Source organism: Heterodontus francisci, chromosome 3, assembly GCF_036365525.1.
Source record: "Heterodontus francisci isolate sHetFra1 chromosome 3, sHetFra1.hap1, whole genome shotgun sequence".
Lineage (NCBI taxonomy): Eukaryota > Metazoa > Chordata > Chondrichthyes > Heterodontiformes > Heterodontidae > Heterodontus > Heterodontus francisci.
Window position 1 is genome coordinate 92,714,594 of NC_090373.1, and position 26,019 is coordinate 92,740,612.

At 43.3% G+C, this 26,019-nt stretch overlaps 1 protein-coding gene across 11 annotated transcripts in view; it reads right to left on the minus strand.

The window, feature by feature from the left end:
- The window catches only part of supt3h (SPT3 homolog, SAGA and STAGA complex component), a 662,265-nt gene that overhangs the window by 23,513 nt on the left and 612,733 nt on the right, over positions 1-26,019 (minus strand). The gene's annotated exons all lie outside the window — the stretch shown is intronic.

Genomic DNA, 26,019 nt, shown 5'->3' on the forward strand with positions numbered 1-26,019 from the left:
TCGTCTACTGAGGTAGTATGGGCCGAGGTTAGAAACAGGAGAGGAGAGGTCACCCTGTTGGGAGTTTTCTATAGACCTCCAAATAGTTCCAGAGATGTAGAGGAAAGGATAGCGAAGATGATTCTCGACAGGAGCGAGAGTAACAGGGTAGTTGTTATGGGGGACTTTAACTTTCCAAATATTGACTGGAAATACTATAGTTCGAGTACTTTAGATGGGTCAGTTTTTGTCCAGTGTGTGCAGGAGGGTTTTCTGACACAGTATGTAGAAAGGCCAACCAGGGGCGATGTCACATTGGATTTAGTACTGGGTAATGAACCCGGCCAGGTGTTAGATTTAGATGTAGGTGAGCACTTTGGTGATAGTGATCACAATTCGGTTAGGTCTACCTTAGCGATGGGCAGGGACAGGTATATACCGCAGGGCAAGAATTATAGCTGGGGGAAAGGAAATTATGATGCAATTAGGCAAGATTTAGGATGCGTAGGATGGGGAAGGAAACTGCAGGGGATGGGCACAATCGAAATGTGGAGCTTATTCAGGGAGCAGCTACTGCGTGTCCTTGATAGGGATGTACCTGTCAGGCAGGGAGGAAGTTGTCGAGCGAGGGAGCCATGGCTTACTAAAGAAGTTGAAGCGCTTGTCAAGAGGAAGAAGAAGGCTTATGTTAGGATGAGACGTGAAGGCTCAGTTAGGGTGCTTGAGAGTTACAAGCTAGCCAGGAAGGATCTAAAGGGAGAGCTAAGAAGAGCGAGGAGAGGACACGAGAAGTCATTGGCGGATAGGATCAAGGAAAACCCTAAGGCTTTCTATAGGAATAAAAGAATGACTAGAGTTAGATTAGGGCCAATCAAGGATAGTAGTGGGAAGTTGTGTGTGGAATCAGAGGAGATAGGGGAAGCGTTAAATGAATATTTTTCGTCAGTATTTACAGTAGAGAAAGAAAATGTTGTCGAGGAGAATACTGAGATTCAGACTACTAGGCTAGATGGGATTGAGGTTCACAAGGAGGAGGTGTTAGCAATTTTGGAAAGTGTGAAAATAGATAAGTCCCCTGGGCCAGATGGGATTTATCCTAGGATTCTCAGGGAAGCCAGGGAGGAGATTGCAGAGCCTTTGACCTTGATCTTTATGTCGTCATTGTCGACAGGAATAGTGCCGGAAGACTGGAGGATAGCAAATGTTGTCCCCTTGTTCAAGAAGGGGAGTAGAGACAGCCCTGGTAATTATAGACCTGTGAGCCTTACTTCGGTTGTGGGTAAAATGTTGGCAAAGGTTATAAGAGATAGGATTTATAATCACCTTGAAAAGAATAAGTTCATTAGAGATAGTCAGCACGATTTTGTGAAGGGTAGGTCGTGCCTCACAAACCTTATTGAGTTTTTTGAGAAGGTGACCAAACAGGTGGATGAGGGTAAAGCCGTGGATGTGGTGCATATGGATTTCAGTAAGGCGTTTGATAAGGTTCCCCACGGTAGGCTATTGCAGAAAATATGGAAGTATGGGATTGAAGGTGATTTAGTGCTTTGGATCAGAAATTGGCTAGCTGAAAGAAGACAGAGGGTGGTGGTTGATCGCAAATGTTCATCCTGGAGTTTAGTTACTAGTGGTGTACCGCAAGGATCTGTTTTGAGGCCACTGCTGTTTGTCATTTTTATAAATGACCTGGATGAGGGTGTAGAAGGGTGGGTTAGTAAATTTGCGGATGACACGAAGGTCGGTGGAGTTGTGGATAGTGCCGAAGGATGTTGTAGGTTACAGAGGGACATAGATAGGCTGCAGAGCTGGGCTGAGAGATGGCAAATGGAGTTTAATGCGGAAAAGTATGAGGTGATTCACTTTGGAAGGAGTAACAGGAATGCAGAGTACTGGGCTAATGGGAAGATTCTTGGTAGTGTAGATGAACAGAGAGATCTTGCTGTCCAGGTACATAAATCCCTGAAAGTTGCCACCCAGGTTAATAGGGCTGTTAAGAAGGCATATGGTGTGTTAGCTTTTATTAGTAGGGGGATCGAGTTTCGGAGCCACGAGGTCATGCTGCAGCTGTACAAAACTCTGGTGCGGCCGCACCTGGAGTATTGCGTGCAGTTCTGGTCACCGCATTATAGGAAGGATGTGGAAGCTTTGGAAAGGGTGCAGAGGAGATTTACTAGGATGTTGCCTGGTATGGTGGGAAGGTCTTACGAGGAAAGGCTGAGGGACTTGAGGTTGTTTTCGTTAGAGAGAAGGAGGAGGAGAGGAGACTTAATAGAGACGTATAAGATAATCAGAGGGTTAGATAGGGTGGATAGTGAGAGTCTTTTTCCTCGGATGGTGATGGCAAACACGAGGGGACATAGCTTTAAGTTGAGGGGTGATAGATATAGGACAGATGTCAGAGGTAGTTTCTTTACTCAGAGAGTAGTAGGGGCATGGAACGCCCTGCCTGCAACAGTAGTAGACTCGCCAACTTTAAGGGCATTTAAGTGGTCATTGGATAGACATATGGATGAAAATGGAATAGTGTAGGTCAGATGGTTTCACAGGTCGGCGCAACATCGAGGGCCGAAGGGCCTGTACTGCGCTGTAATGTTCTATGTTCTAAGTGGTAGGCCTGTGTTCTATATATAACGCAAGAGCACAGCACATACTTTAAAGTGATCCACATTGATAAAAAAATCACAAGAAAGCTAAAAGTCAGGTCAGTATGGATCTACCCACTGAAGAATCAAACGATCAGGTTCCAAATCTAAGACTAATCATACCCAACAATTTAGAGTCAGAATTCAGTAAGAACAAGGGGCAGGAAGAAATCCCAGGTACCTCTCAGTAGCTCAGAAACAATGCATCACCCACTATCACCCTAGAAATAAGAACTAAAAACTATCAATGTGCCAGAACCTGAATGGTTAATGCCATGTATTGTGGAAGCAGTGGTTCAGGGGTTAAAGTCTGTATGGAGAGGAAACCTTGCCACAAGCTGTGACAGAAATCTGCATACTACAAGCTTCACCAACAATCACATGATCCTGGAGATTAACATTCCTAAAGTAGTACAAACTGGTGCGAGAGAAACTACAACCCCATTTGATAACACATAACCAAAAGTAATGCAATTTTTTTTAATGGTACCTCATTCAAAAGAAGGATGAAGAAAAAACTTAAACTTGAACCTGAAATGGCTGCTACAAACAACGTCAATTGCAGCAGTTGTAAGATGGAGTGAATGAAATGAATGTGTACAGTGGTGTGACCCTAAAATTTCTTACTTTTTTTTTCCTCCTTTCCAAAAAAAACCATAAAAATAAAATTCAAGGAAGTTTATTTTTTCCCTTTTTGGGGGAAGTGCCATGCACACCAGAAGAGTGATGATGCAAACTATGGACTAATACTGAAGAGTTATGAAAAACTGACTTTGTCTTTTAAAAAAATGAACCTTTATTTTAAAAAGTGAACAATGGTCCAAAATGGCCACCATAAGAGAAAGGATTGGCCTTTGTGCATTCAAACTGTCTGAAAAGGCAAAGGACAAATCTTCAAAGCTATGAGGTGTCAGTTGCACCCCATCCTAAAACATTCCAGAATTGAATGTCTTCTGAAACAAAGAAGGTGTGAAGTAGCCACGTGCTGGGTCACTGTGTGATTACCATGGGGAAGAGATGAGAACGTTTCCTACCAGGAGGTGAGAAGTAACACAACTTTACCTTTTAAAAAAAGACAGCCTAAAGAGAGAGAGGCTGAGAGAGTGAGACAGAGAGAGAAGCAACACCTAGCAGCTTTTGTTCCAGCAAGCCAGTGCCCTGCTGTACAATTCTACATCTACATTAGACAGCAGTGAACCAGAAGTGTCTCACTGTTGTTAATCAGGACAGAAATCTACACTCATCTCAGGTCTGCACCCATCGAGAACTTTATTTCCAAGAGAATTCAACAGGTTTATTGTGACCTCCCCTCTCCCCTCCCCATTAAAGTCACCTTCCTTTTTTCCCCTCTCTGTCTGTCTCTGTCTCACTTGTGCGCAAGCGAATCCATGAGTGGATGCAGTTGCAACAATTTCAGGATAAGGCGTATTGAACAATAAGTAATTGATTCTTTCTGTTTTTAAAACTTACAAGAAAACCTGTCTGTCTTTTTATTTGAAAAATAAAACACCAAGGTGTTAAACCCTAATAACAAAACACTTGCAGAGGTCAGGTGGGGAGTTGAACAGTAGGAACCACTCACATCACTCCACTTGGCTGTAACAGGAGATGTGAGTTCAAATCCCACCATGGCAGCTGGAAATTTAAATTCAGTTAATTAAATAAATGTGGAATAAAAAGCTAATATCAGTTTTGGTGATGGTATAACTACTGGATTGTCATAAAAATCCACATAATTCACTAATGTCCTTTAGGGCAAGAAATCTGCCATCATTATCCAGTCTAGCCTATATGTGACTCCAGACCCATAGCAAAGTGTTTGACCCTTAACTGCCCTCTGAAATAGCCTAGCAAGCTGCTCAGTTGTGCCAAACCACTACTTCAAAGTGGAAGAATAAAAAATCCAGACAGACCTAGGGAGCAGATTCGGACACGACAAAGGCACACTCAACCCTCCAAGATCCTTTTAACAAACATATGGTGAATTGTACCAAAATTGGGAGAGCTGTCCCACAGATGAGTCAAGCAACAGCCTACATAGTCATATTCACAGGATTATACCTTGCAGATGATGTCCCAGATTCCTCCATCACTATCCCTGGGTATCTCCTGTCACACTGGTAGTTCATACTCACCAGAGGTGGTGGTGGCATGGTGTTAGACAGTCAAGAGAACGTGGCCCTGGGAATCCTCAAAATTGCCTCTCGACCCCATGACGTCTCATTGCATCAGATCAAACATGGACAAGGAAACCTCCTGATTACCACCTTTCACCCTCCCTCAGCTGATAAATCAATACTCCTCCATGTTGAGCACCACTTGAAAGAAGCATGGAGGACAGCAAGGGTACAGGATGTATTCTAGGTGGGGGACTTCAATGTCCATCACCAAGAGTGGCTCAGTAGCACCACTACTGGCTGAGCTGGCTGTGTCCTAAAGGATATAGCTGCCAGAGTGAGCCTGTGCAGATGGTGAGAGAACCAACCCAAGGGAAAAACCAACTTGGCCTTGTCCTCACTAATCTACCTGTTGTAGACGCAACCATCTATGACAGTTCCGACAAGAATAACCAGCACATATCCCTTGTGGAGACGAAATCCTGTCTTCGCACCAAGGACATCCTCCATTGTGTTGTGTGGCACTCAGAGCAGTTCCAGCAGCTCAAAACTGGGCATCCATGAGGCGCTGTGGCCCATCAGCAGCAGCAGAATTACAATCTGTAATCTCATGCACTGGCATAACCCTCTCTACCATTACCAACAAGCCAGGGGCTCAATCCTAGTTCAATGGGAGCATGCCAGAAGCAGCACCAGGCATACCTAGAAGTGCCAATCTGTAAAACTATAACCCAGGACTGTATGCATGCTAGACATCAGGAGCTGCATGCTATACACAGCCGAATGATCCCACAACTAATGGATCAGATCAAAACTCTGCAGTCCTGCCACATCAGACCATGAATGTTGGTGGACAATTAAAAAATTAATGAGGCGGAGACTCCATGAACATCAGCATTCTCAATGAAGACAGAGCCCAGCATGTTGCTGCAAAAGACAAGGCTGACGGGTATGCAGCCAACTTCAGCCAGAAGTGCTGAGTGGAAATTCATCTTGGCCTCTTCCTGAGGTTCTCACCATTATAGCAGCTAGTCTTCAGCCAATTTGATTCACTCCATAAGGTATGAAGGAATGGCTCAGCACACTGGATACAGTAAAGACAATGGGCCCTGATAACATCTTGGCTGTAATGCTGAAGACATGTGCCCCAGAACTAGCCAAGCTTTCCATTACAGTTACAACACTGGCACGTCAATGTGAAAATTGTCCAGGTATATCCTGTGCGCAGAAATCAGGACAAATCCAATCCGGCCAATTATCACCCCATCAGTCTACTCTCAATAATCAGCAAAGTAATGGAAAATGTCAATGACCATGCTATCAAGTGGCACTTACTCAGCAATAACCTGTTCATTGATGCTCAGTTTGGATTTGCCAGGACCACTCAGCTCCTGAACTCATTACAGCCTTGGTCCAAACATAGACAAGGGAGCTGAATTCAAAACGTGAGGTGAGAGTGATTGCCCTTGACATCAAGACAGCATGTGACTGAGTGTGGCATTAAGGAGTCCCAGCCAAATTGAAGTCAATGGGAATTGGGGGGAAAACGCTCCACCGGTTGGATGCATACCTACCAGAAAGGAAGATGGCTGTGGTTGTTGGAGGCCAATCATCTCAATCCCTGGATATTATTGCAGGAGTTCCTCAGGATAGTGTCCTAGGCCCAACCTCTTCAGCTGCTTCATCAATGACCTTCCCTCCATCATAAGGTCAGAAGTGGGAATGTTTGCTGATGATTGCACAGCATTCAGTTCCTTCATAGCTCCTCAGGTAATGAAGCAGTCCGTGCCCACATGCAGCAAGACCTGGACAACATTCAAGCTTGGGCTGATAAGTGCCACGTAACATTTGTGCCACACAAGGGCCAGGCAATAACCATCTCCAATAAGAGAGAATCTAATAATTTCCCCTTGAATGTCAATGGCATTTTCATCACTGAATTCCCCCACCATCAACATCCCGGAGGTCACCATTGACCAGAAACTTAACTGGACCAGCCATATAAATACTGTGGTTAAATGAACATGTCAGAAGCTAGGAATTATGTGGCGAGTAACTCACCTCCTGACTCCCCAAAGCCTGTTCACCATCTGCAAGGCACAAGTCAGGAGTGTGAGGGAATACTCTCCATTTGTCTGGAAGAGTGCAGCTTCAACAAGAAGCTCAACACCATCCAGGACAAAGCAGCCCTCTTGACTAACACCCCATCCAATACCCTAAGCATTCACTCCCTCCACCACTGGTGCACAGTGGCAGCAGTATGTACCAGTTACGAGATGCACTGCAGCAACTCACCAAGGCTTCTTCAACAGCACTTCCCAAACCGATCTAGAAGGACAAGAGGACAACGACAGCAGGTGCATGGGAACACCACCACCTGCAAGTTCCCCTTCAAGTCATACACCCTTCAAGTCATACTGACTTGGAAATATGTCAGCATTCCTTCATCGTCGCTGAAACTCCTTACCTAACAGCACTGCGGATGTACCTACGCCACATGGACTGCAGCGGTTCAAGAAGGTGGCTGACCTTCTCAAGGGAAATTAGGGATGGGCAATAAATGCTGGCCTTTCCAGTAATACCAATATCTAGTGAATGTATAAAAAAGAAATGAGCAGAAGCTCCAAACTATTTTCCCACTTACTTGTCAACTGATGCTGGGGCCCAACTGTGGCATCCTTATCACTGTTCCTGCTGAAATCAGCAAACCCAGCAAACACAGACCAATGACTGAACCTGAAACCTTTCTATGTGGCTTCACCCGACACCAAAGAAGCTTGATTTAACAAATGAAAATTTTTAACCAAGATTTACATGTAACTGAAGGCGACAATAGCTATCCTGTCTTTACCTTATTGTATAATAGTGACGACATGGCAATGTTCTAATTCAGGGTTCAAGCGATGTCATAAACTGCACATGTGCCAATTAAAGGGTAACATGTGATCTGAATACTGATGTTGGACTACAGGATTGTAATCAGTGCCATCTATCTGTTACTGTTTATGCTATATGCAGGATATTTTTGCTTAAGTCATTAAGCTAGTTTGTTTTCCTGTTTTTGCCCGTGTTCCTTTGCCTGGAAGTTATGTGAGGCAAAGAATCTGGGGACATGTTTAATGTTGGCAGTTAGCAAACCATTTGTTTAACTTTACCAGAATTCTCCTGTTGCTAAATAAAAAACACCTTTCTTCTTGCTGGCAGCAGCTAGTTTTATATACCATACTTAATGAGGTAATTATCTTTTTTTAAAAGCTCACTTACAGTTTATGTGAGGTAAATGGAAAACTGAGCGTTTTGTAGTATGATGCAATATAATTTTTACAGGTTTATATCACAATAATCTACTGTATCTCTGAGAGGATGCAGAACATTTTGAAGGGAGAAGGGGAACAACCATAGGTTGTGGTCCACGTGGGAACAAATAATAGCAGAAGGAAATGGCTTGAAGTCCTGCAGTCAAGAGTTTCAGGAGATAGGGAGGAAGTTAAAAAGCAGGACTTCAAAAGTAGCAATCTCAGGATTACATCAAGTGCCACACATAAGTGAGTGTAGGAATAGTAGTGTAGGACAGGTTAACACGTAGCTAGAGAAATGACGCAGGAGGGAGGGCTTCAGATTCCTGACGCATTGGGACTATTTCTGGAGCAGGAGGGGCCTTTTGAAGATGGACAGACTACACCTCAATAGAGCTCAAACCAATCTCTTTTTGGGAAAGTTAATTAGTGCTGTGGGGGTGAATTTCAACTAATCTGGCAGGGGATGGGCACCAGATAAAACATTATAAAGGAGAAACAAGGTGCACAGAGGACTGGGACAGAAAAATAGCACAGAGTAAATAATAGCTCAGAAATAACAACGATCCAACAAGAGACAAAGGGGAGGCAGGCTAGGATAAGATTGCAGTGGATGTGTGTAAATGCACATAGCATAGTAAATAAGGTTGGTGAGCTGCAGGCACAGTCGCCATAAGAGACTATGATATAGTAGCAATAACAGAACTGCCTAAAAGGGAGGATTGAGATCTTAATATCCCTGGCAACTAGGTATCCAGGAAAGAGAAAGGTGAAAAAAAGAGGGGGTGGCTGTATTGATCAAACAAGCTATTATAGCACTGGAAAAGGATGATGTAGTTGAGTGTTCAGACAGAATCTGTTTGGCTAGAATTATGGAACAATAGAGGACGTATTGTGCTACTATCATAGAATCATAGCAGGTTTAAGGCACAGAAAGAGGCCACTTGGCCCATCGTGTCTGTGCCAGCTGAAAAATGATCCACCTATTCTAATCCCACCTTCCAGCATTTGGTCCGTAGCCCTGCAGATTACAGCACTTGAGGTGCATTTCCAGACTCCTTTTGAATGAGTTGAGAGTTTCCGCATCAACTACCCTTTCAGGCAGTGAGTTCCAGAACCCCACTACCCTCTGGGTGAAAAGGTTTTTCATCTCCCCTCTAATTTTGCTACCAATCACTTCAAATCTATGCCCCTTCGTCAGACCTCTCTGCTAAGGTAAATAGGCCCTTCACTTCCAGTCTATTTCAATCAGATCTCCCCTCAACCTTCTGTGTTCCAAGGAGAACAATCCCAGCTTAGCCAATCTTTCCTCATAGCTGCATTTTTCCAGTCCTGGCAACATCCTCGTAAATCTCCTCTGTACCCTCTCCAGTGCAATTACATCCTTTCTGTAATGAGGTGACCAGAACTGCACACAGTACTCAAGTTGTGGCCTAACCAATGATTTATACAGTTCCAGCATAACCACCTTGCTCTTATATTCTATACCTCGGCTAATATAGGAAAGGATTCAGCCATTCTGTGACCTTGTCGTATCTACACCTTCTTTGTTATCTCTTGCCCCACCCCCACTTTACTTGCTTATAACCTTTTACATTTCTAATATTTGCCAGTTCTGAAGAATGGTCACTGACCTGAAACGTTAACTCTGCTTCTCTCTCCACAGATGCTGCCAGACCTGCTGAGTATTTCCAGCATTTCTTGTTTTTATTTCAGATTTCCAGAATCTGCAGTATTTTGCTTTTACTTTAGTACAACGTTAGCAGTTCTCCAATCCTCTGGCACCACACCTGTGTCCAGTGAGGACTGGAAAATGATGGTCAGACCTTCTGCTATTTCCTCTCTTGCTTCTTTTAACAGCCTAGGGTACAGTTCATCTGTCCGTGGCGATTTATTAACTTTCAAGGATGCTAATCCCATTAATACTTCCTCTCTCCCTATGTTCATCACATCCAATATCTCACACTCCTCCTCCTTAACTACAATATCTGCATCGTCCCCCTCTTTTCTGAAGACAGACTCAAAGTATTCATTCAGAACCATACTAACATCTTCCGCCTCTACACATAGGTTACCTTTTTGTTTTTTTATGGGTCCTACTCTCTCTTTAGTTATCCTCTTACTCTTAATGTATTGATAAAACATCTTTGGGTTCACCTTGATTTTGCTTGCCAATATTCTTTCATGCCCTCTCTTTGCTTTCCTAATTTCCTTTTTGATTTCACCCCTCCACTTTCGATACTCCTCTCGGCTTTCTGTAGTATTGAGCTCTCGGTGTTGGACATAAACTTTCCTTTTCTGCCTGGTCTTACCCTGTAATCTCCTTGACATCCATGCAGCTTGAGATTTGGCCATCTCACCCTTTTTCTTTGTGGGAACAAGTTTACTCTGAACCCCTTGAACCCCTTTGAACGTCTCTCACTGCTCTGACATTAATTTACTTTCAAGTAGCTGTTTCCAGTCCACTTTTGCTAAATCACTCCCCAGTTTAGTAAAATTGGCCTTGCCCCAATTGAGAACTCTAACTCCTGTTCTATCTCTGCCCTTTTCCACAATTGTTAAAACTTACTGAATTATGATCACTGCCACCAAAATACTCTCCCACTGCCACTCCTTCCATCTGCCCAGCTTCACTTCCTAAAACTATGTCTAAAACTGCACCCTCTCTAGTTGGACTTGCCACATACTGGGCAAAAACGTTCTCCTGAATGCACCTCAAGAATTCTGCTCCCTCAATTCCTTTCACACAAAAACTATCCCAGTTAATATTGGGGTAGTTAAAATCCCCTACTATTACTGCCCCTATTGCTTTGGCACTTCTCAGAGATTTGCCGACATATCTGCTTTTCTATCTCCCTCTGACTGTTTGGGGGTCTACAGTACACTCCCAGCAGTGTGATTGCCCCTTTTTTGTCCCTTAGCTCAATCCATATGGCCTCATTTGATAAACCTTTCAACATATCATCCCTCCTCACACTGTAATTGTTTCTTTGGCTAAAATTGGCACTCCCCCTCCTTTCTTATCCCCCTCCCTATTGTGTCTGAAAACCTTTTAACCAGGAACGTTGAGCTGACATTCCTGTCTCTCCTTAAGCCATGTTTCTGTAATAGCTATGATATCATACTGCCACGTATCTATCTGTGCCCTCAGCTCATCTGCTTTATTTGCTAAACTCCTTGCATTTTTTTTTTTGTTTTAGAGATACAGCACTGAAACAGGCCCTTCGGCCCACCGAGTCTGTGCTGACCATCAACCACCCATTTATACTAATCCGACACTAATCCCACATTCCTACCACATCCCCACCTGTCCCTATATATTTCCCTACCACCTAACTATACTAGGGGCAATTTATAATGGCCAATTAACCTATCAACCTGCAAGTCTTTGGCATGTGGGAGGAAACCGGAGCACCCGGAGGAAACCCACGCAGACACAGGGAGAACTTGCAAACTCCACACAGGCAGCACCCAGAATCGAACCCGAATCCCTGGAGCTGTGAGGCTGCGGTGCTAACCACTCCGTCACTGTGCCGCCCTCATTGAAATAGATACCGTTGAGCACTGCAAAACTCTTATTTTATTTTCTAACCTTTGTTTCCTGTCTTCCAGACTCATCTATTAATTTTCTGCCTTCCATTTTTTTTTCTGATTTTGTGCCAACTGAGTCTACCCACAGGTCCCCATCCCCTGACAAGCTAGTTTAAACCTTCCCCTACTATTTGCAGGCAAATTACAGAAAAATGTAATAGCCAATCAAGGATAGTAGTGGGAAGTTGTGTGTGGAATCAGAGGAGATAGGGGAAGTGTTAAATGAATATTTTGCGTCAGTATTTACAGTAGAGAAAGAAAATGTTGTCGAGGAGAATACTGAGATTCAGGCTACTAGGCTAGATGGGATTGAGGTTCGCAAGGAGGAGGTGTTATCAATTTTGGAAAGTGTGAAAATAGATAAGTCCCCTGGGCCAGATGGGATTTATCCTAGGATTCTCTGGGAAGCTAGGGAGGAGATTGCAGAGCCTTTGTCCTTGATCTTTATGTCGTCATTGTCGACAGGAATAGTGCCGGAAGACTGGAGGATAGCAAATGTTGTCCCCTTGTTCAAGAAGGGGAGTAGAGACAGCCCTGGTAATTATAGACCTGTGAGCCTTACTTCGGTTGTGGGTAAAATGTTGGAAAAGGTTATAAGAGACAGGATTTATAATCATCTTGAAAAGAATAAGTTCATTAGCGATAGTCAGCACGGTTTTGTGACGGGTATGTCGTGCCTCACAAACCTGATTGAGTTTTTCGAGAAGGTGACCAAACAGGTGGATGAGGGTAAAGCAGTGGATGTGGTGTATATGGATTTCAGTAAGGCGTTTGATAACGTTCCCTGCGGTAGGCTATTGCAGAAAATACGGAAGTATGGGGTTGAAGGTGATTTAGAGCTTTGGATCAGAAATTGGCTAGCTGAAAGAAGACAGAGGGTGGTGGTTGATGGCAAATGTTCATCCTGGAGTTTAGTTACTAGTGGTGTCCCGCAAGGATCTGTTTTGGGGCCACTGCTGTTTGTAATTTTTATAAATGACCTGGAAGAGGGTGTAGAAGGGTGGGTTAGTAAATTTGCGGATGACACTAAGGTCGGTGGAGTTGTGGATAGTGCCGAAGGATGTTGTAGGGTACAGAGGGACATAGATAGGCTGCAGAGCTGGGCTGAGAGAAGGCAAATGGAGTTTAATGGGGAAAAGTGCGAGGTGATTCACTTTGGAAGGAGTAACAGGAATGCAGAGTACTGGGCTAATGGGAAGATTCTTGGTAGTGTAGATGAACAGAGAGATCTTGGTGTCCAGGTGCATAAATCCCTGAAGGTTGCTACCCAGGTTAATAGGGCTGTTAAGAAGGCATATGGTGTGTGAGCTTTTATTAGTAGGGGGATCGAGTTTCGGAGCCACGAGGTCATGCTGCAGCTGTACAAAACTCTGGTGAGACCGCACCTGGAGTATTGCGTGCAGTTCTGGTCACCGCATTATAGGAAGGATGTGGAAGCTTTGGAAAGGGTGCAGAGGAGATTTACTAGGATGTTGCCTGGTATGGAGGGAAGGTCTTACGAGGAAAGGCTGAGGGACTTGAGGTTGTTTTCGTTGGAGAGAAGGAGGAGGAGAGGTGACTCAATAGAGACATATAAGATAATCAGAAGGTTAGATAGGGTGGATAGTGAGAGTCTTTTTCCTCGGATGGTGATGGCAAACACGAGGGGACATAGCTTTAAGTTGAGGGGTGATAGATATAGGACAGATGTCAGAGGTAGTTTCTTTACTCAGAGAGTAGTAGGGGCGTGGAACGCCCTGCCTGCAGCAGTAGTAGACTCGCCAACTTTAAGGGCATTTAAGTGGTCATTGGATAGACATATGGATGAAAATGGAATAGCGTAGGTCAGATGGTTTCACAGGTCGGCGCAACATCGAGGGCCGAAGGGCCTGTACTGCGCTGTAATGTTCTAAAAAAAAAACCATAGAGTAGTGATAATGGGGGACTTAATTTATTTTAAGGTAGATTGGGACAGTAACTGTAAAGGGCAAAGAGGGGAGGAATTCCTGAAATGGGTACAGGAGACCTTTCTTGATCAACGTATTTCCAGCCCAATGAGGAAGGAAGCAGTGCTGGAGCAAGTTGTGGGGAATGAAATGGGGCAAGTGGAGCAAGTTTCTGTGGAGGAGCATTTGGGAAAATTCATTCTAGTATTATGAGGCTTCAAACAGTTACGGAAAAGGACTAGGAACAATCAAGCATAAAAATACATAACGGGAGGAGGGCTAATTTCAGTGAGTTGAAAAGGTGGATTGGAGTCAGAAATTGGTAGGCAAAAGAGTAACTGAACAATCGGAGGCCTTCAAAGAGAAGATGGTTCATGTTTAGAGTATACATTCTTACAGTGGGGAAGGGAAAGGAAAGGCATCTGAAGCTAGGGTGCCTGGATGACTAGAGATATAGAGATCGAAATGAAACAGTAAAAATCGGCGAAAGAAAAATGTCTTCTTCTTCTTTGGCCTTCTTTTCTCGAGAGACAATCGGTAAGTGCCTGGAGGTGGTCAGTGGTTTGTGAAGCAGCGCCTGGAGTGGCTATAAAGGCCAATTCTAGAGTGACAGACTCTTCCACAGGTGCTGCAAATAAAATTGGTTGTCGGGGCTGTTGCACAGTTGGCTCTCCCCTTGCGCTTCTGTCCTTTTTCCTGACATGGTCTGGACATGGTCCATGCGCAGACATGGACGGCCGGTGGGTCTGATACCAGTGACGAGCTCACTGTACAATGTGTCCTTGGGGATCCTGCCATCTTCCGTGCGGCTCACATGGCCAAGCCATCTCAAGCGCCGCTGGCTCAGTAGGGTGTATAAGCTGGGGATGTTGGCCGCCTCGAGGACTTCTGCGTTGGAGATACGGTCCTGTCACCTGATGCCAAGGATTCTCCGGAGGCAGCGAAGATGGAATGAATTGAGACGTCGCTCTTGGCTGACATACATTGTCCAGGCCCGCTGACGTAGAGCAAGGGACTGAGGACACAGGCTTGATGTAAGATTTAAACAGTAGAGAACCGAGCTGAATACAGAAAGTCCAGAGAAGAATTGAAAAGGGAGTAAGAGGGGCAGAGAGAGAATGAGAATATATTGGCAGCTAACATAAAAGGGCCCCCAAAAGTCTTTTGTAAGCTTGTAAATCGTAAAAGGGTACAAAAAGAAGGGTGGGGTCGATTAGGGGCAAAAAAGGAAATATCCTTGTGGAGGCAGAGACATGGCTGAGGTACTAAATTAGTACTTTGCAATTGTCTTCACTGGAGAAGAGGATTCTGCAGTAAAGAAGAAGGTATTAGCAAGGCTATACTGTGAGTAAAGAGGGGATACTTAAACGGTTGGCAGTCCTCAAAAGGAGAAAAGTCACTCATTCTGAATGGGATGCATCCGAGGTTATTGATGGTCAATCTTTGGCCTCCTTATCTCGAGAGACAATGGGTAAGCGCCTGGAGGTGGTCAGTGGTGTGTGAAGCAGCGTCTGGAGTGGCTATAAAGGCCAATTCTAGAGTGACAGGCTCTTCCACAGGTGCTGCAGAAAAATTTGTTTGTCAGGGCTGTTACACAGTTGGCTCTCCCCTTGCGCCTCTGTCTTTTTTCCTGCTAACTGCTAAGTCTCTTCGACTCGCCACACTTTAGCCCCGCCTTTATGGCTGCCCGCCAGCTCTGGCGAACGCTGGCAACTGACTCCCACGACTTGTGATCAATGTCACAGGACTTCATGTCACGTTTGCAGACGTCTTTAAAGCGGAGACATGGACGGCCGGTGGGTCTGATACCAGTGGCGAGCTCACTGTACAATGTGTCTTTGGGGATCCTGCCATCTTCCATGCGGTTCACATGGCCAAGCCATCTCAAGCGCCGCTGACTCAGTAGTGTGTATAAGCTGGGGATGTTGGCCGCCTCGAGGACTTCTGTGTTGGAGATATGGTCCTGCCACCTGATGCCAAGTATTCTCCGGAGGCAGCGAAGATGGAGTGAATTGAGACGTCGCTCTTGGCTGACATACGTTGTCCAGGCCTCGCTGCCATAGAGCAAGGTATTGATGGTAGTACAGGTGCAAACTGGAGAGTCTCTGACCACAATCTTCCAATCTTCCTTCGATATGTGGCTGATATCAGAGGACTGGGGGATTGCAAATGTTACATCACTGTTCAAAAAAGGGCAGAGGGATAAACCCTGCAATTCCAAGCAAGTCAGCCTAACATAAGTGATGCGGAAACATTTAGAGGCAATAATCCACGACAAAAGTAACTGGCACTTGGAAAAGTATGGGCTAATAGATAAAAGTCAACACAGATGTGTTGAAGGAAAACAGTGCTTGATTAAATTGATTGTGTTCTTTGATAAAGTAACAGAGAAGGTTGATGAGGGTAGTACTTTTGATCTTGTGTATATGGACTTTTAAAAGGCATTTGATAAAGTACCACATAATAGACTTGTTAGCAAAATTAAAGCCCTTGGGATTAAAGGGACAGTGGCAGTATTGATACAAAATTGGCTAAGGGACAGAAAGCAGAAAGTAGTGTTGATCAGTTGTTTTTCAGACTGGAGAGAAGCATACAGTGGTGTTCCCAGGGGTTGGCATTAGGACTACTGTTTTTAAGATATATATTAATGATCTGGACTTGGGTATACAGGGCATAATTTCAAAGTTTGCAGATGACATGAAACTTGGAAATGTAGTAAACAATGAGGAGGATGGTAACAGACTTAGGGAGGTGGTGGCGGCATAGTGGTAATGCCACTAGACTAGAAAGCCAGAGCCCCAGGCTCTGGGAACATGGGTTTGAATCCCACCATGGCAGATGGTGGAATTTGAATTCAATTAATAAATCTGGAATTAAAAGGCTAGTGTAGTGGTGACCATGAAACCATTGTCGATTGTTGTAAAAACCCATCAGGTTCACTAATGTCCTTTAGGAAAGGAAATGTGCCATCCTTACCTGGTCTGGCCTACATGTGACTCCAAACCCACAACAATGTGGTTGACTCTTAACTGCCCTCTGAAATGGCCTAGCAAGCCACTCAATTGTATCAAACTGCTACAAAGTCTAAGAAGAGGAATAAAACTGGACGGATCACCCGGTATTGACCTAGGCACCGGAAATGGCAACGGCAAACCTAGCCCTGTCGACCCTGCAACGTCCTCTTGATTAACATCTGGGGGCTTGTGCCAAAATTGGGAAAGCTGTCCCACAGACTAGTCAAGCAACAGCCTGACACAGTCATACTCACCGTATCATACCTTACAGCCAATCACCATCCCTGGGTATGTCCTATCCCACCAGCAGGACAGACCCACCAGAGGTGGCGACTCAGTGGTATACAGACGAGAATTGTCCTGGGAGTCCTCAACATTGACTCTGGAACCAATTAAGTCTCATAGCACCAAGTCAAACATGGGCAAGGAAACCTCCTGCTGATTACTACCTACCGCCCTCCCTTGGCTGATGGATTAGCGCTTCTCCATGTTGAACACCAATTGGAAGAAGCACTGAGGGTAGCAAAGGCACAAAATGTACTCTGGGTGGGGGACTTCAATGTCCATCACCAAGAGTGGCTCGGTAGCACCACTGCTGACCGAGCTGGCCGAGTCCTAAAGGACATAGCTGCTAGACTGGGCCTGCGGCAGGTGATGAGAGAATCAACAAAAGGGAAAAACATATTTGACCTCATCCTCACCAATCTACCTGTCGCAGATGCATCTGTCCATGACAGTATTGGTAGGAGTGACCACCGCATAGTTCTTATGGAGACGAAGTCCTGTCTTCACATTGACGGTACCCACCATCGTGTTTTGTGGTACTACTGCTGTGCTAAATGGGATAGATTTCAGATAGATCTAGAAACTCCAAATTGGGCATCCATGAGGTGATGTGGGCCATCAGCAGCAGCAGAATTGTATTCAGCCACAACCTGCAGTCTCATGGCCCAGCATATCCTGCACTCTACCATTACCATCAAGCCAGGAGACCAACCCTGGTTCAATGAAGAATGCAGGAGGGCATGCCAGGAGCAGCACCAGGCATACCTCAAATTGAGGTGTCAACCTGGTGAAGCTACAACACAGGACTATTTGCATGCCAAACAGTGAAAGCAGCATGCAATAGACAGGGCTAAGCGATCCCACAATCAACAGATCAAATCTAAGCTCTGCAGTCCTGCCATATCCAGTCGTAAATGGTAGTCGACAATTAAACAACTGATAGGAGGAGGAGGCTCTGCAAGTATCCCCATCAAATGATGCAGGATCCCAGCACATCCGTGCAAAAGACAAGGCTGAAGCATTTGCATCCATCTTCAGCCAAAAGTGCCAAGTGGATGATCCAACCTGGCCTCCTCCTGAGGTCCTGAGCATCATAGATGCCAATCTTCGGCCAATTCGATTCACTCCACGTGAGATCAAGAAATGGCTGAAGGCACTGGACACGGCAAAGGCTATGGGCCCTGACTTGTGCTCCAGAGGTAGCCACGCCTCTAGCCAAGCTGTTCCAGTACAGCTACAACATTGGCATCTACCTGGCAATGTGGAAAATTGCCCAGATACGTCCTGTGCACAAATAGCAGGACAAATCCAACCCGGCCAATTACCGCCTTATCAGTCTACTCTCGATCATCAGTAAAGTGATGGAAGGGGTCGCTAATAGTGTTAATAAGCGGAACTTGCTCAGCAATAACCAGCTCACTGACGTGCAGTTTGGGTTCTGCCAGGGCCACTCAGCTCCTGACTTCATTACAGCCTTGCTCCAAACATGGACAAAAGAGCTGAACTCCACAGGTGAGGCGAGACTGACTGCCCTTGACATCAAGGCAGTGTTTGACCGAGTATGGCATTAAGGTGCCCCAGTAAAACTGGAGCCAATGAGAATCGGGGAAAAACTCTCCGCTGGTTGGAGTCATACCTAGCACAAAGGAAGATGGTTGTGGTTGGTGGAGGCCAATCATCTCTGTCCCAGGACATCACATCAGGAGTTCCTCAGGGTAGTGTCCAAGGTCCAATCATCTTCAGCTGCTTCATCAATGACCTTCCTTCCATCATAAGATCAGAATGGGGATGTTCACTGATGATTGCACAGTGTTCAGCATCATTCATGACTCCTCAGCCCATGTCCACATGCTGCAAGACCTGGACAATATCCAGGCTTGGACTGATAAGTGGCAAGTAACTTTCATGCTACACAAGTGCCAGGCAATGAACATCTCAAACAAAAGAGAATCTAACCATCTCCCCTTGATGTTCAATGGCATTGCCATCGCTGAATCCCCCACCATCAACATCCTGGGGCTCACCATTGACCAAAAACTGAACGGGATCAGCCACATAAATGCTGTGGCTACAAGAGCAGGTCACAGGCTGGGAATTCTGCGGCGAGTAACTCATCTCCTGTCTCCCCAATGCCTGTCCACTATTCACAAGACACAAGTCAGAAGTGTGATGGAATACTTGTCTAGATGGGTCCAGTTCCAACAACACTCAAGAAACTCGACAAGGGCAGAAGGTGCATGAGATCACCACCATCTGCAAGTTCCCCTCCAAGCCACACACCACCCTGACTTGGAACTATATCACCGTTCCTTCACTGTTGCTGGGTCAAAAACCTGGAACTCCCTTCCTAACAGCACTGTGAGTGTACCTACCCCACATGAGCTGCAGCAGTTCAAGAAAGCAGCTCACCATCACCTTCTCAAGCGCAATTAGGCATGGGCAATAAATGCTGGCCTAGCCAGCAACGCCTACATCCCCCGAATGAATAAAAAGAACGGACTTCAGGAAGGCATAGACAAGACTGTTGAAAGATGAAATTTAATGCAGAGATATGTGAAATGACACATTTTGGTAGGAAGAATGAGGAGAGGCAATATAAATTAAATGGTACAATTTTAAAGGGGTGCAGGAATAGAAACCTGGTGATATATGTACAGAAATCTTTGAAGGCTGCAGGATGAGTTGAGAAGGCTGTTAAAAAACAGATGGGATCTTTGGCTTTATTTATAGAGACAAAGAGTACAAAAGCAAGGAAACTATGCAAACCCTTTATAAAATACTAGTTAGGTATCAGATGGAGTATTCTGAACACCATACTTTAAGGAGGATGTAAAGGCCTTAGAAAGGGTGCAGAAGCGATTTACTGGAATGGTAGCACTAATGAGGGATTTCAGTAATTTGCAGAGACGGGAAAAGCTGGGGTTGTTCTCCTCAATGCAGGGAAGGTTAAGAGAAAATTTGATCGGGGTGTTCAAAATCATGGATGGTTTCGATAGAATAAATAAGAAACTTTTTCCAGTGACAGGAGGGTCAGTAACCAGAGGACATAGCTTTAAGGTGATAGGTAAAATAAGCAGAGATAATAAGAGCAAAAAATAAATATGCAGCAAGGTGTTGTGCTGCTTGAAAGGGTGGTTGAAGCAGATCTAATAATAACTTGCAAAAAGGAGCTGGATATAATTATTGAAGGAAAAAAAAATTACTGGGCTATAAGAGCAGGGAAGTAGGATTAATTGGATAGCTCTACCGGCAAAGGCACAATGTGCCAAATGGCCTCCTTCTGTCCTTCTATGATCTCATATAAAACTGAAAAATAGTAAATGTAGCTGAAAGTGCAAGATGCAGATTACACAACGGCTATTTTTAATGCTAAAGTTCTGTGATGTTTGTTATATTATTATTTACTAATACAATATTAAGTTATTACAAGTGCAAAATCCAGAAGACTATTTATGTGATATACCATGCAACAAATTTAGTACTAATGATTTAATTGATTATTTTTCTTCCTTTCTTCAGTTCTTCTGAGGTATCAGCTAGGGTATACATATACATGCTTGCATGCCACCCTATGGGAAGCTTTTCATGTCACTTCCTTTTATACTTCCAATTTTTTCAAATGTTTATGACATAAATCAAGCCACGATATAAAGCTAAGACACTCAGAGCCTTTATTTAAAAACTGTGGAGGGAGCCCTGCCCCTAAGAAGGGAAATTCCTGGCTTAGATGCTTGCTGGCAGACTACAAAAGGAAAAGCAGGATGTACCATTAGCTTTCATTCCATTCCAAATAACCTGGAACCCATAAAACAGATATTATATGTAAATATGTGTATACATTTATATGTATCTATTTATGTTTTTAAAAAAACCAATCTCCATCTGCACAAAAAGAGTATTGCTTGCAGAGAAGTTTTTTTCTCCACCAGACAAAGTGCACTGAATTAACTGCCACATCAGTTTAGAGGAAGAAAATTAACGTCTTGTTTTGGTTTGCTCAGCACTGAGTTTATCTTTGATCTTGTAAGTCTAGCATTGAGAGGAAGTTCTATTGAACACTGCAATGCAAATGAAATTGTTTTTAAAGCATTAAGAGATGACTAATATTTCCTATGGCAGTTTGGGAGCAATATATATACAACTGAAATGATACTCTACTTAATTAGAAAAGGGTTGAGAGTCCAAAATCTGTCTCGGTAAGTTTATAATATGCGGATGTTGCAGGGGAAGTAATAGAGGCATATCGCAACAAAAATTTCCTTCCTGAGCAGAAGAAAGAAAGTACTTTGGTTCAGGCTACAGTGGCTCCGACAACTTAGAGACTGAGAGGGTTTTGGGCATTAACACATCAATTTTTCCAGAATTAACTGTTTACTTTTGCAGAATGGAAAATAAAATAAATTATAAGCAGATGTGGCAACCAGCTTTTTAAAAGAAGCAAATTGAGAGTCATATTTTTGGAGTTGTCATTTACACTGGGGTTATTCTATGATAGCTTCAATATAATTTCCCTTCTGATTGTGTCAGCTGTATTTGGTTACTTTTTCACCTTCATACTTGTAAAATTGAGACTTTTAAAAAATCCAACTAAAATGTACTTTCAATTAATTTTTCTTAGTTATTAGGAGAAAGAGATATTGGCCTAACTTATATAACTAGCATTTATCAGCAAATATTTCACTCTGTTGTATGCAATATTTGAAAAAATATTATTCAACAATCACCTAAAGCCATATTTGCATATGCTACTACTAATTATATGGGTTAACATATAGATTGTAAGAATTGCTCCGTTAATTAAATTGAATATTTATAAATAAAATATATCTTAATAGCATCACTGTGAAAAATGATTAAGCCTATAGTGTTATGAAATAGATTTTAAAAAGGGTTGAACTCAGACTGTCATATTAGTAATGAATGTATTGATGCAACCATATGAAATCTTGTTGCTAGTTATTTTAATGACCCACTAACACATTTACTTTAAATGACTCAACACCTTTGTTGAAATAGCACCCAGAGGAACTTCAGCTAAATGTGTTAATGCATTCATTAGTAATTTGCAAGTCCAATTTCAAACCATAAGTTATCTATAATTTTTTGATTCTTTAAGGGTCACTATGAAAATCAATGGAAGGGATACTACAGTTTTGAACTTTCTTTTTCTGTAATTGAAATAAAAATGGTAACATAGGCCAGCAGTTGTTGATCCAAAGTACTTTATGTAGGTTGTTACGTTAGCATCACTGAGCAGAGATTTTTTGAACACATATATTTAAGAATGTCAAGGGAAACAATATTCCATTTACTCGACTTCAGGGCAGAACATGGTATATCCCAAAGGAAAGCAAGTTCAACTATATTAGCTGCTTTATTAGCAAGACAGGAAGTACAAACTCCTTTGACTCCCTTCATAACATTGTCCGAAAGGCCCAGCCATGTCAAAGAAAGTTATTCATGACAGGAAGCCAGGAACTTTTTCCAGATTCGGCAGCAAGGAAGGAAGAAAATTGTTTGCCTCAGCTGTCCTCTGTTTCTCGAGTCTCGTTTAGAGCCAACAAAGCAGGAAAGCGGATGGGGGCAGAATAAATGAAAAGGAATAATGTTTATCTTTAAACAAATTTGTGATGTTCACAGCAAAAGTAAGATTTAAACAATATTTGAAAGATAAATGATCTGTTCAATTATGGTTGACAGTCCAAATGATGAACTATCCTGTCAGTGGAACCCATAAATGCAGTTAAATAAAATATAAATTACTGTATGCTTTATCGACAAATTAAGCCCCTGTTGAGAATGCACCCTACTTTTAAACTATTAACACCACTTTCAAAATAAGACTAAAATCTCCCCAGTCTTGAAAACTACACTGGTTTTATTTTAGACATATAGGTTATTTGTAGATCAAGAAGTTTTATGCTGTATCATAAAATCAAGTCCAGATTATCTCCACAGCAAAATCACTGGAAAATGATGGGTCAAATGACTCACTTTCAATAATATATGCACTCTGCTGTTCACCATGTTGCTCACAGGAAGTTTTAATTTGCCACAGGAACTCCCACTTTGCTGTTTTGCTTATAATAAGACCTTAAGAAATGCGCCCCATAAACTATGCTGCTAAAATCTGAGGACAGTATATAGCGTCAAGTGTTCTCAAGTTGTCAACCCAATTCAGGAAGGGATATCCATGTCACGTTGGCTAAACTGGAATGCAGCATAGGTAGAAAATGGTTTATGCTAAAGATTGTGATAGATTCTTTGAAAATAATGATCTCATATTTGTTTCTTAGTCTTTGTTTTGTTCTCAGCCAGAGTGGTAGTAGGTGTTTTACAATTGTGGATACTGATAGTGCCGGATGTGGATGAGGTTAGAATCACATTAAGCTGTGATATCCTGCATTGTTGAGCAGCCTAAGGATGGTTTCTGTTAAGGCTCACATATGGAGATCAGTCATTATGGGTGAGATCTATTTAACACCTTGGTAAGACCATAGCCAGAATGCTGCATGCAGTTTTGGGGCTCCACGTTATAGGAAAGATGCTGATGCAATAAAAAATGGTCCAGAACAGATTCACTAGGATCTGACTGGTATGAGGAAACAAAAATACAAATAAAAAGACTTTTAAAGTTGAGGCCATTTTCAACAGATCAGATGAGACTACAGGGTGATTTGATGGAGGTGTTTAAAATTATGAAGGGAAGGGGCACAATGGATAGAAACAGACTGCTTCTAATGATTGAGGGATCTAGAACAGTGTTGTCCAGTCAGATTTCAATGCTTGCCAAACTTGTGGCAATCAGGTCACCATATTTGCCACATGATACAAAATATATACAATATTAACACAAATGGTGAAAATAGGTTTGAGGTCTTAAACCGTCAGCAATCAAGACCAATACACTCACTGCCAGAGCTAGGAGAACAGCTTCAAAAGGGTTTTGCAATCCAACTGTTCTGCAAAGCAAGCCTGCTGTATACACTTCCAAACGGTGGTGACAATCTGTTAACTTAGGGCGGCACAGTGGCGCAGTGGTTAGCACCGCAGCCTCACAGCTCCAGGGACCCGGGTTCAATTCCTGGTACTGCCTGTGTGGAGTTTGCAAGTTCTCCCTGTGTCTGCGTGGGTTTTCTCCGGGTGCTCCGGTTTCCTCCCACAAGCCAAAAGACTTGCAGGTTGATAGGTAAATTGGCCATTATAAATTGTCACTAGTATAGGTAGGTGGTAGGGCAATATAGGAACAGGTGGGGATGTTTGGTAGGAATATGGGATGAGTGTAGGATTAGTATAAATGGGTGGTTGATGGTCGGCACAGACTCGGTGGGCCGAAGGGCCTGTTTCAGTGCTGTATCTCTAATCTAATCTAACTGAAGTGTCCTGGTTTTGACAGTGTGCTCCACTTTATTTTTAAAAAAAACAAGATTCTTCAAGAGTAATGTGTCACCATTTTATCAGAATTGATATATTAGGAGACTCAGGAAGGGAAAAGAATCAACAGATCTCTACATATTGGCTTCTGTGCTCTGACTCTTGCCTTGCTTACACTCTGCCACTTGCCATTTCCAAAAACACTGCCTGGACATTTTAGCTCCTGGACAACCTCCTGTAATCTTGCTTTTTATGCCACTAGCACCCTATTCCTTGCAATTGCTTGTTTCAACAGATCTACTAAGATGAAGGCTAAACATGTTTTGATGTTGCTGCATTGCCCCAGCTTGTCAAAATCGCACATTTCAACCCTCATTGGCAGCTGTGCAGTGTTGTCTGTCGCTCATGCACATCGACTGTTTTGAGAAAACTGCCAACTACTAAACAAAACCAAGTTCTTCATTTAGCATCTCCTGTGTCACTAGATTCCCCAAGAAAATTGAGAGCAATTGGATCGCTGTCCTTCCGAAGGCCGGGCCTGCTTTCATAGCACTTCACAGAGCCATCCCGCAGATCTAAATGTATTGTCATTAGAGGCACCCAGTGAGAACAGGAACAGAGGGTAACACATGGCAGACTCTTTTTCTTGTTTCATTGGGAAAGTGGCCCTACAGCTTCCAGGTCACCAGAAAGCAGACAGCTTAACTATATCCTCATAAACATAGTTGCATTCTGACCGATATGTGACTCCTGTCTAACAGCAACATGGTTGATTCTTTCTTGCTCAATTAGAGATAGATGACAAATAGTAATCTAGCGAATGACACCCATACTCATGCCCACTGCTGCAACTTTAACATAACTCAGTATTGTGTAGCTCTAAAAATGAAAAGCATCAATTCACCACATGTCTGTGGCGAATTCGTCACACGTGACAAATGGTGTGTCAATTGTCAATACTGTTCCAGAACAAGAGGTCAAAGATATAAGATAAAATGAGAACAGGAGAAACTTCTTTTTTATTTTAGCTCTGAGGTTTAGGAATATATTACATGAGTTGAAGCAAAGACCAAGACAATATTTAAGAATAGGTTAGATAGGTCATTGAAGAAAAGGGAGCTAATGGGAGCATGGGATTAGGATGACTGCTCATGTGGAGGATAAATACCAGGATGAACTTGTTGGACCAAATAGCCTGTTTTCATGTTGTAATTTTTATGCAAAAGGAAAATAAGACTTGCACTTATCAAGCACCTTTCACTTTCTCAGGACACCTCAAAGTGCTTTACAGCCAATGAATTACTTTTCAAGTGGAAAAAATAAAACACTCTACCATTTGCTTTCAATCTTCTTGAAGCAAAATTATGGACTGGGCAGTATGCTGGATTATTGCTAATATACATCTCTGGGACCTGGGTTCAAATCAGCCCAGAATGATTTTGGGCAGTCTTAAACCTGTTTCTTATTCCTAGGGGCCAGTTTTTATCCACCACCACCATCCCCACCAGGAAGGAGGGGAGGGGGGGGGGGGGGGGGGGGGGTATAGCAGTACTATGAAAATGGTAGTGTAGCATTTAACACCCTGTTCCCACCAATTTCCAGTTCACCACTATTTTGGTGAGGGCCCTGAAGTGGATGGCCCAGGCTCCCACTGGAAACAGGTAGGAGCCTCATTAGTCCATGCATCTTATGATGTCAACAAGATCCCAATGTAATTCTGAAGTAGTAATGGGCATTCCATATTTAGCATCGTTTCATTCATTGGTACTAGCCTAACCAGTGATTCCTAAAGGGGT